Source organism: Pristiophorus japonicus, chromosome 6 (genome assembly GCF_044704955.1).
Source record: "Pristiophorus japonicus isolate sPriJap1 chromosome 6, sPriJap1.hap1, whole genome shotgun sequence".
NCBI lineage: Eukaryota > Metazoa > Chordata > Chondrichthyes > Pristiophoridae > Pristiophorus > Pristiophorus japonicus.
Genome location: NC_091982.1, coordinates 154,754,199 through 154,771,419, shown reverse-complemented (window position 1 = coordinate 154,771,419; position 17,221 = coordinate 154,754,199). Strand labels below are relative to the sequence as shown.

The 17,221-nt window shown below is 45.8% G+C and overlaps 1 pseudogene; it reads left to right on the top strand.

Annotated features, from left to right (window-relative positions):
* The window catches only part of LOC139266203 (lactosylceramide 4-alpha-galactosyltransferase-like), a 31,596-nt pseudogene extending 14,379 nt beyond the window's left edge, over positions 1-17,217 (top strand).
* The last annotated feature ends 4 nt before the right edge of the window (positions 17,218-17,221 follow it).

Here is a 17,221-nt window from a genome sequence, read left to right as displayed (position 1 = left end):
GTACCCGCTACCAAAAGCGGATGACCTGTTCGCAACGCCAGTCGGGGCGGGGGGGGAAGTCATTCACCAAACTGGATCTATCTCTGCTTACATGACACAGGAGCTGGCTGAACCTTCAAAAAACTGACATGCATCAACACGCACAGAGGACTGTTCATACACCACAGATATCCCTTTGGGATTCGCTCGGCTGCGGCCACCTTTGAGAGGAACATGGAGAGTCTACTGAAATCGGTTCCGCGCACTGTGGTGTTTCAAGACGACATCTTGATCACTGACTGCAACACCACTGAACACTTGCACAACCTGGAAGAGGTTCTCAAGCGACTGGACAGAGTGGGACTCAGGCTGAAACGTTCCAAGTGTGTTTTCCTGAAGCCAGAGGTCAAATTTCTGGGGAGAAAGATTGTGGCGGACGGCATCAGATCCACGGACTCCAAGATGGAGGCCATCAAGAATGCACCCAGACCACAGAATGTGATGGAGCTGCATTCGTTCCTGGGACTCCTCAACTATTTTGGTAACTTTCTACCGGGGTTAAGCACTTTGCTGGAGCCATTGCATTTATTGCTACGCAAGGGTGATGACTGGGTCAGGGGTAAATCTCAAGAGACAGCCTTTAACAAGGCCAGAAACCTGCTATGTTCTAACAAGTTACTTGTATTGTATGACCCGTGTAAACGTTTAGTGCTAGCTTGTGATGCATCTTCATACGGGGTCGGTTGTGTGTTACAGCAAGCCAATGTGTCAGGCAAACTGCAACCGGTTGCATATGCGTCCAGAAAGAGCCGACAGTATGGTTTAGAAAGAAGCATTAGCATGCGTATACGGGGTTAAGAAAATGCACCAATACCTACTTGGACGCTGGTTCGAGCTCGAAACCGACCACAAGCCACTCATTTCGCTGTTCTCCGAAAGCAAAGATATTAACACCAATGCTTTGTCCCGCATCCAAAGATGGGCACTAACATTATCTGCGTATGACCAGACACTAAGAGCTGTGCTGATGCTCTCAGTCAGCTACCATTGGTGGAAATGGCGCAATCTGCAGACATGCTTCTTGTAATGGATGCTTTTGAGAACGAGGGGTCACCCGTCATGGCTCACCAGATCAGGACCTGGACTAGCCAGGACCCCGTGCTATCACTAGTAAAAAGATGCGTCCTCAATGGGAGTTGGTCGGCGGTTCCCGGGGAAATGCAAGACGAAATTAAGCTGTTCCACCGACGCAAGGATGAAATGTCCATCCATTCGGACCGTCTCCTATGGAGGAATCATGTAATTTTGTCAAAAAAAGGCAGGGAAATGTTTATACACAACCTTCACAGTACCCACCCCAGCATAGTCATGATGAAGGCGATCGCCAGGTCGCACATTTGGTGGCCCGGCATTGACTCGGAATTGGAGTCACGTGTACACCAATGTAACACTTGCTCACAGTTGAGCAATGCACCAAGGGAGGCCCCACGGCCCTCCAAACCGTGGTCCAGGGTCCACGTAGATTTCGCTGGCCCCTTTCTAGTAAAGATGGTCCTAGTAGAGGCGACGCTTACTCTAAATGGATTGAATGTATAATAATGTCGTCATGTATGTCACTGTCACCATTGAAAGCTCTGGGCCATGTTCGCCACCCATGGGTTGCCCGACTGCCTTGTTAGTGACAATGGTCCATGTTTCACCAGCTCAGAATTCAACGAGTTCATGACCCGCAATGGCATCAAGCATGTCAGGTCTGTGCCGTTTAAGCCCGCATCCAATGGTCAAGCGGAACGGGCAGTCCAAATCATCAAGCAGAGCTTGAAACATGTGGCGGACAGTTCCCTGCAGACCCGGTTATCTCGGATTCTGCTCAGTTACCGCACACAACCCCACTCGCTTACCGGAGTTCCCCTGCAGAATTGCTAATGGAGAGCACTCAAAACCAGGCTCTCCTTAGTCCACCCGGATCTCAATGATCATGCAGAAACCCGGCGTCACCGGCATAACGTGTACCACGATCACGCGACTGTATCGCGTGACATTGAGGTTAATGACCCTGTGTTTGTTCTTAATTACGGTCATGGTCCCAAATGGGTTGCTGGCACTGTGTTAGCCAAGGAAGGGAATAGAGTGTTTGTTGTCAAACTTTTGAATGGACAAACGTGCAGAAAGCACTTGGATCAGACCAAACTGCGGTTCACTGACAACCAAGAACAGTTTGAACAGAACATTACCATCAATGATCCACCCACACACATCCAACCAGCAATCAACCTCGCAGTCAATCACGAGGATGAACCCACCATGTCTGACAGTTCAATCAGACCAGCCACACCGCAGTGCAGCAATAACTGATTCACCCATGCCAAGACTTCAACTCAGGCGATCAACAACCCAGGAACGCAGAGCCCCGGATCGCCTCAACTTGTAAATAACTTGTATCTAAGACTTTGGTGCGGTGGGGGGGGGGGAGAGGGGGGATGATGCTATGTATATAAACATTACCAATGTATAAGACTTGCCACCAGGCGGCGCACCTGTGGGAGACCCAAGGGTCACCTGCACACCCTGGGCAAGCAGGCATAAAAGGCAGTTTACCATGCTGCTTCCTCACTCTGGAGTTACATTAAAGAGACCAAGGTCACAACAGTTTGAGCTTACAATATACAGTCTTGTGGAGTTATTCTGCACATAACAATCTCCAAGCTCAATGTTATTCTTGCACCTTCTTTCAGGTTAACAGACAAAATCTTCAAAATCAGCCAATTTGCAACCCACAGATGTATCAGACAGGGTGACTGACATATTGTAGATGAGAACAAAGACCTTTATCTCCTTTGCAACTGGACAGCAATGGGATCCAGGCACAGTTGCTCCATCTGACCACATTTCTGGATTTCCCTGTTTACAAGGGAGTCATGTAAGAGGTTCTGAGAATACACTTTCCAGCATTCCTACTTGGAGCAGATAATTGCTGCTGGAAACAGCTGGGGAGCACGATGTTGGCACAAACAGGCTGATGCCTTCCTTAAATCTGCTATCTTCTTCCACATTCACATCAAAGTCACCCTTCAGCTATGTCCTGATAAAATTTTTCATCTCTCAAGGCATAGTTCTTGAGTTTTTAAGCTAGATATTTTCTTGGGATCAGTGTCACCAATCATTCCCATGAGCAGACTTCAAATCTTACATTGTCTGGAGTGCACCTTCTTTGCTCAAAATTTAAATAAATCATAGCATAACACAGGGATTATTCCAGAGCACTCTTACTCTGTATACTTACTGCTGGAATATATCACACGTGTATTCTCCTCTGTTTACCAATGATGGACCGCTGTAAAAAGCCAGAGCTATCACAGTATTTCCACCAGAATTGTGCCTAGGCAGGACCTTCTATTGTGTAACTGATAATGTGTCATTGATAACTAAAATGAAGCATAATGAAATTGAAGCAATTCTGAAGTTGGGAAAGATGCACACTACCCTTGAACAAATTAAGCAGTGCCATTTAGAAGCTTCCTAGGCAAAGTTGTGAAACCAGAATAAAGCGTTAATGTAAATGTTTAATGTGAATTGACTTGGTTTATATTGGGCAATTTGAACCAAAGTAATTAGTGCATTGGCTAATAAACACAAGTCATAACAAGGTAAATCCTGATATATATTTCCTACAAAATGGTTGTCTTAATGAGGGATTTCAAATTCTAATTTCTATTTCTAATTTATCTGCTATTTGTTGAATCAACCATAGAAATTTACGACACATCATGTCTGTGCCAACCGAAAAAGAGCTATCCAGCCTAATCCCACTTTCCAGCTCTTGGTCCGTAACCTTGTAGGTTGCAGCACTTCGAGTGCATATCCAAGTACTTTTAAATTTGATGAGAGTTTCTGACTCTACCACCCAGAGGATAGTGAGGTCCCGACCCCTACCACCCTCTGGGCGAAAAAAGTTCTTCTCAACTCCTCTCTAATCCTTCCACCAATTACTTTAAATCTATGCCCCCTGGTTATTGACCTCTCTGCTAAGGGAAATAGGTCCTTCCTATCCACTCTATCTAGGCCCCCTCATAATTTTATACACCTCAATTAAGTCTCCAAGCCTCCCTGTTCCAAAGAATAAAACCCCAGCCTATCCAATCTTTCCTCATAGCTAAAATTCCCCAGTCCTAGCAACATCCTCATCAATCTCCTTTGTACCCTCTCTAGTGAAATTATATCTTTCTTGTAATGTGGTGACCAGAACTGTATGCAGTGCTCTAACTGTGGCCTAACTGGTGTTTTACAGACGCAGCGTCTAAAATCCGGAACACTCGGGGCCAATGCCATTCAGGATTCTGGGCTTTTCCGGACTTTCGATTTGCTTTCTGTCATCACGAATCCGGAAACACCGGAGCCAAGTTTGAGTATTTCTGGATTTCGGAACATCAGAAAGGGGCGCAGTGGGGAGGGGATTTCCGCCGACGAGTTGTTTGGGCCGTCCGGCCCTGCCATGGAGATCGTTGGATGGGCCGGCGAGCAGGCCCCGAGGTAAGGGCAGCGGCAGTGAGGCGAGGCGTGCGGCGGTGAGGCAAGGCCCAAGGTTAGGCAACGGCGGGGCCCTGAGGTCGTCAGGGTCATTGGGTCCGGATTCCAGAACATTTTAAGGATTCCGGATGACCCTGCCACCGATCGGTCTGGATTATGGATTACAGAACATTCCGGATTCCAGAACTCCGCATTCTCGACACTGCACCTGTATAAATTTGAACGATAACCTCCCTGCTCTTAATAAAGGAAAGTATCCTATATGCTGTCTTAATCACCTTATCTGCCTCATCTAGCCACATATGAAGAAATTACGGCAGATGACAAAAAGTTTGTTCGAAGAGGTGGGTTTTGAGGAGTGTCTTAGAGAAAAAGAGGTAGAGAGGCGGAGAGGTGTAGGGATGGAGTTCCAGAGCTTGGGGCCTATGCAACAGAAGGCACAGCCACCAATGCTTGAGAAATTATAATCAGGGATACTGCATAGGGCATTATTTGAGGAATGCAGATATCTCGGGGGGTTGTGAGGCTGAAGGAGATTCCAGAGATAGAGAGGGGCGAGGCCATGGAGGGATTTGTAAACAAGGATGAGAATTTTGAAATTAGGCGTTGCTTAACCAGGAGCCAATGTAGGTCAGTGAGCACAGGGGTGATGGCTGAACAGGATTTGGTGCAAGTTAGGATACGGGATGCCAAGTTTTAGATGACCTCAAGTTTACATAGGTTACAAAGTGCGATGCCAACCAGAAGTGTTTTGGATTAGTAAAGTCTAGAGGTAACAACAGCACGGATGAGGGTTTCAGCAGCAGATGTGCTGAGACAGGGGCAGTGATGGGCAATGTTATGGAGGTGGAAATAGGTAAGATTTATTTATTTCAGGATCAAATATGACATCAAGGTTGTGAATAGTCCGGTTCAGCCTCAGACAGAAGTTGGGGAGAGGGATGGAGTCAATGGCTAGGGAACGGAGTTCATGGCGGGAGTCAAAATCAATGGCTTCGGTCTTCCCGATTTTCAATTCGAGAAAATTTCTGCTCTGAACTGGATGTCAGACAAGCAATCTGACAATTTAGAGACTGTGGAGGGGTCGAGAGAAGTGGTAGAGAGGTAGAGCTGGGTATCAGCAGTATACATGTGGAAACTTACCCTGTGTTTTCAGATGATGTCACCAAGGGGGCAACATGTAGATGAGAAATAGGAGGGGGCCAAGGATAGATCCTTGGGGGACATCATAGCTAACGATGCAGAGCGGGAATAGTAGCCATTGCAGGTGATTCTCTGGCTATTATTAGAATGGAACCAGGCGAGTGCAGTACAACCCAGCTGACGACGGTGGAGAGGCATTGGAGAAGGATAGAGTGCTCAACCGTGTCAATGTCTGCAGACAAGTCAAGAAAGAGGAGGAGGCAAAGAATATTTTTTTTATTCTCTAAATGAACACAGGAAGGCAGCATTCACACATAGTACATACCCCAGTTACCTTTTATAAGTTAAAATAGAATAGGGGGAGAAAATTGAGGGGTACTTGAAATTTTGAAAACTTGATCTGAAAATACTTGATAAAAACCGACAATTTAAAAGAGCTAAAATGGAAAATACTGGAAACAGGCAGCTGGTCAGGCATTTGTGGAGAAAAAAAGCAAAATTGAGGGCTAAATTCTATTACGCCTAAATACAGGCGCAGGGATCGCGATTTGCTCGTGCCCACTGAAAGTGATGCAGACAACACATGAAATTGGTGCTGCCAGCTAATTAACATGATTGAATCGCTGAGCCCAGTGCTGAACATGTAGCTGGTTGGCTCAGCGCTCAGCAGGGGGCCTAGTTTAATGGGAAGTGTTATTGCTATTTAAAGGACATCTGGAGTGTGAAATGCGGTCTGCACTTCTTAAAGGGGTGGTGCTTTCTGAAATAAGCACCTCATTGTTATTGTAGCAAAGGAAAGTGGAAGGTAGCTGTGGCTCAACAGGGTAGAGAAAGGGCACCTGGGTTCTTTGTGTAGCACTGGTGGCCTTAGTGCAGGGGGTCGAGGTCTGCTACCCGCAGGTGGCCAGCAGACCCTCCAGTCTGACTGTAAGAAGGTAGTATGAGCAGATTGCTGAAGTGGTCAGTGCCACCAGTCTTTCCCCAGGACCTGGATCCAGTGCCGAAAGAAATTTAATGACCTCACCCGAGTGGTCAAGGTCAGTGAATGCATCTTCAAATGCCATATCCAACCAAGTGCATCACTAGCCTCACACACTGCTCAATGCACCACACCCTCATCACTCACCTACCAAGAATCTCTATCAATCACAATTTATATTTCAGAATCATTGCTTCATCTCACCCTCACACACTTACCATTGTTGCAAGACTCACACCCACAGCTCAGATATTGCACACACTCCCAGCTATTCAACCATGACAGGCACATCACCCGAACACATAGCACCACCCTCACTGATACACCCTCTTTTTCCTGCAGGCCAAGGTGGCATATAACTGGAGGCAGCAGCAACCTGTCCCACCAGCAGGGCAGACCTACCAGGGGTGGCGGCATAGTGGTATTCAATGGGGATGGAGTGGCCCTGGGCGTTCTCAACATTGTCTCTGGACACCTTGAAGTCTCATGGATTCAGGTCAAGCATGGGCAAGGAAATCTGCTGCTGATTACCATCTACTGCCCTACCTCGGTTGATGAACCAGTACCCCTCCATATTGAACACCACTTGAAAGAAGCATTGAGAGTTGCAAGGTCACAGACTGTACTCTGGGTGGCGGACTTAAATGTCCATCACCAAAAGTGGCTTGGTAGCAGCACTACTGACAGAGCTGACAGAGTCCTGAAGGACATAGCTGCCACACTCAGCCTGCGACAGGTGGTGAGAGAACCAACACGAGGGAAAAACTACTTGACCTCGTCCTCACCAATCTACCTGTCATGGATGCATCTGTCCATGATAGTAGTGACCATCGCACAGTCATTGTGGAGACAAAGTCCCATCTTCACACTGAGGTCACTCTCCATCGTGTTGTGTGGCACATCCACCGTGCTAAATGGTGCAAATCCACTGGCAAGATAGGCGCACCAATGTCAGTTCTCTCTCAGGCCAACGTCCTCAGCATCGAAGCATTGACCAGGCTCGGTAAGCTCTGATGGATGGGTCACATTGTCCGCATGCCCGATGCTAGACTCCCAAATCAAGTACTCCACTCTACTCCGAGCTCCCTCACAGCAAGCGAGTCCCAGGAGGGTAGAGAAAACGCTTCAAGGACACCCTCAAAGCCTCCTTGAAAAAATGTAACATCCCAACAGACTCTTGGGAATCCCTGGCCCAAGGTGGCTCAAAGTGGAGGAGAATCATCTGAGAAGGTACCGAACACTTCGAGTCTCTTTGTCGGAAGCACGCGGAAGCCAAGCACAAACAACAGAAGGAGTGTATGACAAATCAAGTATCCCATTCAGCCGTTCCTTCAACCACCATGTGCCCACCTGTGACAGAGACTGTAGATCCTGCATTGATTTCATCAGTTACCTTAGAACTCATATTAGTGTGGAAGCAAGTCATCCGTGACTCCGGGGGACTGCCTAAGAAGAAGAGAAGAAATGGGATAGATTCAGAACAGATGCTCAAAACTGGGCATCCATGAGGCGTTGTGGCCACCAACAGCTGCAGAATTGTATTCCACCACAATATGTAACCTAGCGGCCTCCTCCTGAGGTTCCAACCATCACAGAAGATAGTCTTCAGCCAATTCAATTCATTCCATCAAGAAATGACTGAGCGCACATACAGCAAAGGAAATTGGCTCCAACAACATCCCGGCTATCGAGCTGAAGACTTGTGATCCAGAATTGGCTGCGCTTGAAGCCAAGCTTTCCCAGTACAGACACAACACTGGCATCTAACCGACAATGTGGAAAACTGCCCAGGTATGTCCTGTCCACAAAAAGTAATAAAAATTCAACACGACCAATTATTCTCAATCATCAGCAAAGTGATGGAAGCTGTCGTCGACAGTGCTATGAAGCGGCACTTACATACAAATAACCTGCTTACTGATGCCCAGTTTGAGTTCTGCCAGGACCACTGGGCTCCAGATCTCATTACAGCTTTGGTCCAAACATGGACAAAAGAGCTCAATTGAAGATATTGGGAGTTGTGTACAGACCACCAAACAGTAGTAGTGAGATTGGGGACAGCATCAAACAAGAAATTCGGGATGCGTGCAATAAAGGTACAGCAGTTATCATGGCCGACTTTAATCTACACATAGATTGGGATAACCAAACTGGTAGCAATGCGGTGGAGGAGAATGTATTAGGGATGATTTTCTAGACTAATATGTCGAGGAACCAACTAGAGGGCTGGCCATCCTAGACTGGGTGATGTGTAATGAGAAAGGACTAATTAGCAATCTTGTTGTGCGAGGCCCCTTGGGCAAGAGTGACCATAATAGATAGAGTTCTTTATTAAGATGGAGAGTGACATAAATAATTCAGAGACTCAGATCCTGAACTTAAGGAAAGGTAACTTCGATAATATGAGACGTGAATTGGCTAGAATAGACTGGCGAGTGATACTTAAAGTGTTGATGGTGGATAGGCAATGGCAAACATTTAAAGATCAAATGGATGAACTTCAATAATTGTACATCCCTGTCTGGAGTAAAAATAAAATGGGGAAGGTGGCTCAACCGTGGCTAACAAGGGAAATTAAGGATAGTGTTAAATCCAAGTAAGAGGCATATAAATTGGCCAGAAAAAGCAGCAAACTCGAGGATTGGGAGGATTTTATAATTCAGCAGAGGAGAACAAAGGGTTTAATTAGGAGGGGGGAAATAGAGTATGGGAGGAAGCTTGCTGGGAACATAAAAACTGACTGCAAAAGCTTCTATAGATATGTGAAGGGAAAAAGATTAGTGAAGACAAACGTCGGTCCCTTGCAGTCAGATTCAGGTGAATTTATAATGGGGAACAAAGAAATGGTGGACCAGTGAAACAAATACGTTGGTTCTGTCTTCACGAAGGAAGACACAAATAACCTTCCGGAAATAATAGGGGACCGAGGGAGGAACTGAGGAACTGAAGGAAATCCTTATTATGTGGGAAATTGTGTTAGGGAAATTGATGGGATTGAAGGCCGATAAATCCTTGGGGCCTGATAGTCTGCATCCCAGAGTACTTAAAGAAGTGGCCCTAGAAATAGTGGATGCATTGGTGATCATTTTCCAACCGTCTATTGACTCTGGATCAATTCCTATAGACTGGAGGGTAGCTAATGTAACACCACTTTTTAAGAAAGGAGGAAGAGAGAAAACAAGTAATTATAGACCGGTTAGCCTGACATCAGTAGTGGGGAAAATGTTGGAATCAATTATTAAAAATGAAATAGCAGCGCATTTGGAAAGTAGTGACAGGATCAGTCCAAGTCAGCATGGATTTATAAAAGGGAAATCATGCTTGACAAATCTTCTAGAATTTTTTGAGGATGTAACTAGTGGAGTGGACAAGGAAAAACCAGTGGATGTGGTGTATTTGGACTTTCAAAAGGCTTTTGACAAGGTCTCACGCAGATGATTAGTGTGCAAAATTAAAGCACGTGGTATTGGGGTAATGTACTGACGTGGATAGAGAACTGCTTGGCAGACAGGAAGCAGAGAGTCGGGATAAACGGGTCCTTTTCAGAATGGCAGGCAGTAACTAGTGGGGTGTCGCAGGGCTCAATGCTGGGACCCCAGCTATTTACAATATACATTAATGAATTAGATGAAGGAATTGAGTGTACTATCTCCAAGTTTGCAGATGACACTAAGCTGGGCGGCGTTGTGAGCTGTGAGGACGCTAAGTGGCTGCGGGGTGACTTGTACAGGTTAGGTGAGTGGGCAAACGCATGACAGATGCAGTATAATGTGGATAAATGTGAGGTTATCCACTTTGGTGGCAAAAACACAAAGACAGAATATTATCTGAATGGCGCCAGATTAAGAAAAGGGGAGGTGCAATGAGACCTGGGTGTCATGGTACATCAGTCATTGAAAGTTGGCATGCAGGTACAGCAGGCAGTGAAGAAGGCAAATGATATGTTGGTCTTCATAGCTAGGGGATTTGAGTATAGGAGCAGGGAGGTCTTACTGCAGTTGTACAGGGCCTTAGTGAGGCCTCACCTGGAATATTGTGTTCAGTTTTGGTCTCCTAATCTGAAGAAGGACATTCTTGCTATTGAGGGAGTGCAGCGAAGGTTCATCAGACTGATTCGCGGGATGGCAGGACTGACATATGAGGAGAGACTGGATCGACTGGGCCTTTATTCACTGGAGTTCAGAAGGATGAGAGGGAATCTCATAGAAACATATAAAATTCTGACGGGACTGGACAGGTTAGATACAGGAACAATGTTCCCGATGTTGGGGAAGTCCAGAACCAGGGATAATAGTCTAAGGTTAAGGGGTAAGCCATTTAGAACTGAGATGAGGAGAAACTTCTTCACTCAGAGTTGTTAACCTGTGGAATTCCCTACCGCAGAGAGTTGTTGATGCCAATTCATTGGATATATTCAAGAGGGAGTTAAATATGGCCATTACGGCTAAAGGGATAAAGGGAAATGGAGAGAAATCAGGAAAGGGGTACAGAGATGAATGATGAGCCAAGCTCTTATTGAATGGTGGTGCAGGCTCGGAGGGCCGAATGGCCTACTCCTGCACCTAATTTCTATGTTTCTATGTTTCTACAGAGGTGAGATGAGAGTAACTGCACTTGACATCAAGGCAGCATTTGACTGAGTGTGGCATCAAGGAGCCATAGTAAAACTGAATGGAAATCAGGAGTCCGAGCAGTGTTGGAGAGGCGAGCATGGGAGGCCTATAAAGGCCCAACGTTGTTGCAGCTGCAGCAGGGTGAGAAGGCAAAAAAGTAGAAAGAAATCGAAAGGTGACGTCACAGCCAAGGGGGTAATTGATTGGCAAGTAGTTTTTCTTTTTCTTTTCTATATCAGTAAGTAACCTTTAGCATTGCTGTTGCCAATTTAAGTGTATCTAGAGTTAAGTTATGGCAGGACAGCTCAGACACGTGTTATGCTCCTCCTGTACTATGTGGGAAATCAGGGACGCCGCCGATGTCCCTGACGACTATGTGTGCAGGAAGTGCATCCGCCTGCAGCTCCTGACGGACCGCATTGCTGAGAATGACATGAATAGCACGTTTAGTGCGCTGGTCTTACCGCAGGTAAAGGGTACACAGTCAGATAGGGAATGGATGACCAACAGGAAGAGCAAGGAAGGTAGTACAGGGGTCCCCTGCGGTCATCACTCTGCAAAACAGATACACCGCTTTGGGTACTGTTGAGGGGGATGACTCATCAGGGGAGGGCAGCAGCAGCCAAGTTCATGGCATCATGGGTGGCTCTGCTGCACAGGAGGACAGGAAAAAGAATGGGAGAACTATAGTGATAGGGGATTCAATTGTAAGGGGAATAGATAGAATTTTCTGCGGCCGCAACCGAGACTCCAGGATTGTATGTTGCCTCCCTAGTGCAAGGATCAAGGATGTCTCGGAGTGGGTGCAGGGCATTCTGAAAAGGGAGGGTGAACAGCCAGTTGTCGTGGTACATATAGATACCAGCGAAAAAGGTTAAAAAAACAGGATGAGGTCCCACGAGACAAATTTAGGGAGCTAGTAGCTAAATTAAAAAGTAGGACCTCAAAAGTAGTAATCTCAGGATTGCTACCAGTGCCACGTGCTGGTCAGAGTAGGAATCGCAGGATAGCTCAGATGAATAGGTGGCTTGAGGAGTGGTGCAGAAGGGAGGGATTCAAGTTCCTGGGACATTGGAACCAGTTCTTGGGGAGGTGGGAGCAGTACAAACCGGACAGTCTGCACCTGGGCAGGACCAGAACCAATGTCCGAGGGGGAGTGTTTGCGAGTGCTGTTGGGGAGGAGTTAAACTAATATGGCAGGGGGATGGGAACCTATGCAGGGAGACAGAGGGAAGTAGAATGGGGGTCGAAGCAAAAGATAGAAAGAAAAATGTAAAAGTGGAGGGCAGAGAAACCTAAGGCAAAAAACAAAAAGGCCACATTACAGCAAAATTCTAAAGGAGCAAAGTGTGTTCAGAAGACAAGCCTGAAGGCTCTGTGCCTCAATGTGAGGAGTATTCGAAATAGGGTCGACGAATTAACTGCACAGATAGCAGTTGACGGGTATGTAATTGGCATCACGGAGACATGGCTCCAGGGTGACCAAGGCTGGGAACTCAACATCCAGGGGTATTCAACATTTAGGAAGGATAGACAGAAAGGAAAAGGAGGCGGGGTGGCATTGCTGGTTAAAGAGGAAATTAATGCAATAGTAAGAAAGGACACTAGCTTGGATGATGTGGAATCGGTATGGTTGGAGCTACGGAATACCAAGGGGCAGAAAATGCGAGTGGGAGTTGTGTACAGACCACCAAACAGTAGTAGTGAGGTTGGGGACAGCATCAAACAAGAAATTAGTGATGCATGCAATAAAGGTACAGCAGTTATCATGGGTGACTTTAATCTACATATTGATTGGGCCAACCAAACTGGTAGCAATGCAGTGGAGGAGGATTTCCTGGAGTGTATTAGGGATGGTTTTCTAGACCAATATGATGAGGAACCAACTAGGGAGCTGGCCATTCTAGACTGGGTGATGTGTAATGAGAAAGGACTAATGAGCAATCTTGTTGTGCGAGGCCCCTTGGGGAAGAGTGAACATAACATGGTAGAATTCTTTATTAAGATGGAGAGTAACATCGTTAATTCAGAAACTAGGGTCCTGAACTTAAGGAAAGGTAACTTCGATGGTTTGATGCGTGAATTGGCTAGAATAGACTGGCAAATGATACTTAAAGGCTTGACGGTGGATAGGCAATGGCAAACATTTAAAAATCACATGGATGAACTTCAGCAATTGTACATCCCTGTCTGGAGTAAAAATAAAATGGGGAAGGTGGCTCAACCGTGGCTAACAAGGGAAATTAAGGAGAGTGTTCAACCCAAGGAAGAGGCATATAAATTGGCCAGAAAAAGCAACAAATCTGAGGACTGGGAGAAATTTAGAATTCAGCAGAGGAGAACAAATGGTTTAATTAAAATAGAGTACGAGAAGAATCTTGCCGGGAACATAAAAACTGACTGCAAAAGCTTCTCTAGATATGTGAAGAGAAAAAGATTAATGAAGACAAACGTAGGTCCCTTGCAGTCAGATTCAGGTGAATTTATAATGGTGAACAAAGAAATGGCAGACCAATTGAACAAATACTTTGGTTCTGTCTTCATGAAGGAAGACACAAATAATCTTCCGAAAGTACTAGGGGACCGAGGGTCTAGTGAGATGGAGGAACTGAAGGATATCCTTATTAGGCGGGAAATTTTGTTAGGGAAATTGATGGGATTAAAGGCCGATAAATCCCCGGGGCCTGATAGTCTGCATCCCAGAGTACTTAAGGAAGTGGCCCTAGAAATAGTGGTTGCATTAGTGATCATTTTCCAACAGTCTATCGACTCTGGATCAGTTCCTATGGACTGGAGGGCAGCTAATGTAACACCACTTTTTAAAAAGCGAGGGAGAGAAAGTGGGTAATTATAGACCGGTTAGCCTGACATCAGAAGTGGGGAAAATGTTGGAATCAATTATTAAAGATGAAATAGCAACATATTTGGAAAGCAATGACAGGATCAGTCCAAGTCAGCATGGATTTATACAAGGGAAATCATGCTTGACAATTCTTCTGGAATTTTTGGAGGATGTAACTAGTAGAGTGGAGAAGGGAGAACCAGTGGATGTGGTGTATTTGACTTTCAAAAGGCTTTTGACAAGGTCCCACACAAGAGATTGGTGTGCAAAATCAAAGCACATGGTATTGAGGGTAATATACTGACGTGGATAGAAAACTGGTTGGCAGACAGGAAGCAGAGAGTCGGGATTAACGGGTCCTTTTCAGAATGGCAGACAATGACGAGTGGAGTGCCGCAGGGCTCAGTGCTGGGACCCCAGCTCTTTACAATATACATCAATGATTTGGATGAAGAAATTGAGTGTAATATCTCCAAGTTTGCAAATGACACTCAACTGGGTGGCGGTGTGAGCTGTGAGGAGGACGCTAGGAGGCTGCAGGTTGACTTGGACAGGTTAGGTGAGTGGGCAAATGCATACAGATGCTGTATAATGTGGATAAACGTGAGGTTATCCACTTTGGGGGCAAAAATGCGAAGACAGAATATTATCTGAATGGCGGCAGATTAGGAAAAGGGGAGGTGCAACGAGACCTGTGTGTCATGGTTCATCAGTTATTGAAAGTTGGCATACAGGTACAGCAGGTGGTGAAGAAGGCAAATGGTATGTTGGCCTTCATAGCTAGGGGATTTGAGTATAGGAGCAGGGAGGTCTTACTGCAGTTGTACAGGGCCTTGGTGAGGCCTCACCTGGAACATTGTGTTCAGTTTTGGTCTCCTAATCGGAGGAAGGATGTTCTTGCTATTGAGGGAGTGCAGCGAAGGTTCACCAGACTAATTCCCGGGATGGCTGGACTGTCATATGAGGATAGACTGGATCAACTGGGCCTTTATACATTGGAGTTTAGAAGGATGAGAGGGGATCTCATAGAAACATATAAGATTCTGACGGGATGGGACAGGTTCGATGCGGGTAGAATGATCCCGATGTTGGGGAAGTCCAGAACCAGGGGACACAGTCTTAAGATAAGGGGTAGGCCAGCATTTTTTCATCTCATTTTCTGCTAATAAATGTGCTAGCAAACTGCTCCAAGGTGGCTAAAACATGGCTTGACTATTATTTAGTGACCCAGAAAGATTTGTGAATTCAAAAGACTTTCTCATGAGTTTTAACATCTCACAACTACAAAAAGACATTGTCTGGGAGCTGTGAATGAGCTGCAACAAGGAGCTAAGAGAATGAAAGACCTGTTCATTGTGAAAAACTATCCCTTTGTTTTAAACCTAGACAATTATGTACACGGTGGGCAACCATCCAATAAAACAGTTTAAAATGGCTGTAACACATGAGGTCAACATTGCAGTCAAGTGAGTGGTGACCTGGTCAGTTACCAAGAGAATCAGGGAACTAATTTCTGATTGTTGACCACGACTGGAGTTAAGTCTTGTGTGAGAGTCTTGCTTTCTAGTCATCATTTAGGGAATAGGCAGTTTTAACTATTAAGAAGTACTTTACTGGGATTGTTTGGTGCGGGCTAATAATTAGAAATTATTGTGCATGTGATGCTATTGTGATTGCTTATATCTCTTTTGATTATTCTAAGTATATAGGGATGGGGATAGGGATGAGTGAAGAAACATCCTTTGTCTGTGTTGTTCTGTCTCAGGAGTCCAAACTTTGTAAAGTGGAAAGAAAATACATAAATCATATAGGCTAAAACCTATTTATTAAGACAAGTCTTACAGGATGTCCGCTGATGGTTGCACAGTGTTCAGTTCCATTTGCAAATCCTCAGAAAATGAAGCGGTCCATGCCCGCATGAAGCAAGACCTGCATGATATTCAGACTAGGGCTGATAAGTGGCAGGTTACATTCATCCCACATAAGTGCCAAGCAATGACAATCTCCAATAAGTGAGAGTCTAACCACCTTCCCTTGAGATTCCATGGCATTACCATCGTCGCATCTCCCATCAACATCCTGGGGTTCACCATTGACCAGAAACGTAACTAGACCTGCCACATAAATACTGTGACAACTAGAGCGGGTGAGTGTCTCACCTTCTGACTCCACCATCTACAAGGCACATATCAGGAGTGTGATGGAATACTCTGCACTTGCCTGAATGAATGGAACTCCAACAGCACTCAAGAAGCTTGACGCTGATTGGCACCCCATCCACTACCTTCAACATGCATTCCCTCCACCACTGGCAGACCGTGGCTGCAGTGTTTACCATCTATAAGATGCACTGCAGCAACTTACCACGGCTTGTTCAGCAGCACCTTCCAAACCTGCAACCTCTACCACCTGCAAGGAAAAGTACAGCACCTGCAAGTTCCCTTCCAAGCTGCACACCATCCTGACTTGGAAGTATATCGCCATTCTGTAATTATTGCTGGATCAAAATCCTGGAACTCCCTCCCTGATAGCACTGAGAGTATCTTTGCCACAAAGACGCAGCAGTTCAAGAAGGCACTCACCACCACCTTCTTAACGGCAATTAGGGATGGGCAATAAATGCTGGCCTTGCCAGTGATGCCCACATCTTGGAAGGAATAAAAAATAAATCTACAAGATGCATTGCAGCAACTCGCCAAGGCTTATTTGACAGCACGTCCCAAACCCATGACCTCTACTAATTCGAAGGACAAGGGAAGCAGGCACATGGAAACATCAGGTTCTCCAGCTCCCCGCCAAGTTACACGCCAGCCTTACTTGGAGTATATTGCCGTTCCTTCATTGTCGCTGTGTCAAAAACCTGGAACTCCCTACCAATATTCCCTCTGCACAGTAATGGGAATGAGCTGGAGAGCCCCTTCCTGTATATCAGTGGGGTGATGAAGGCCCAAATCTACGTCTAATTCCCTTCAAGAGATGATATCAATGAGTATCTGCCATCTGTTGTCCACAGCAAGCATATTCTCGTGTGGCTGGTACATTTGCTGCTTCATGCAGGTGGCCATCCTTCCCATGGAACAGCACATCATCACCATTGCCTGTTGGAGATGGTGGTGATCATGTTGGAGATGTAATCCT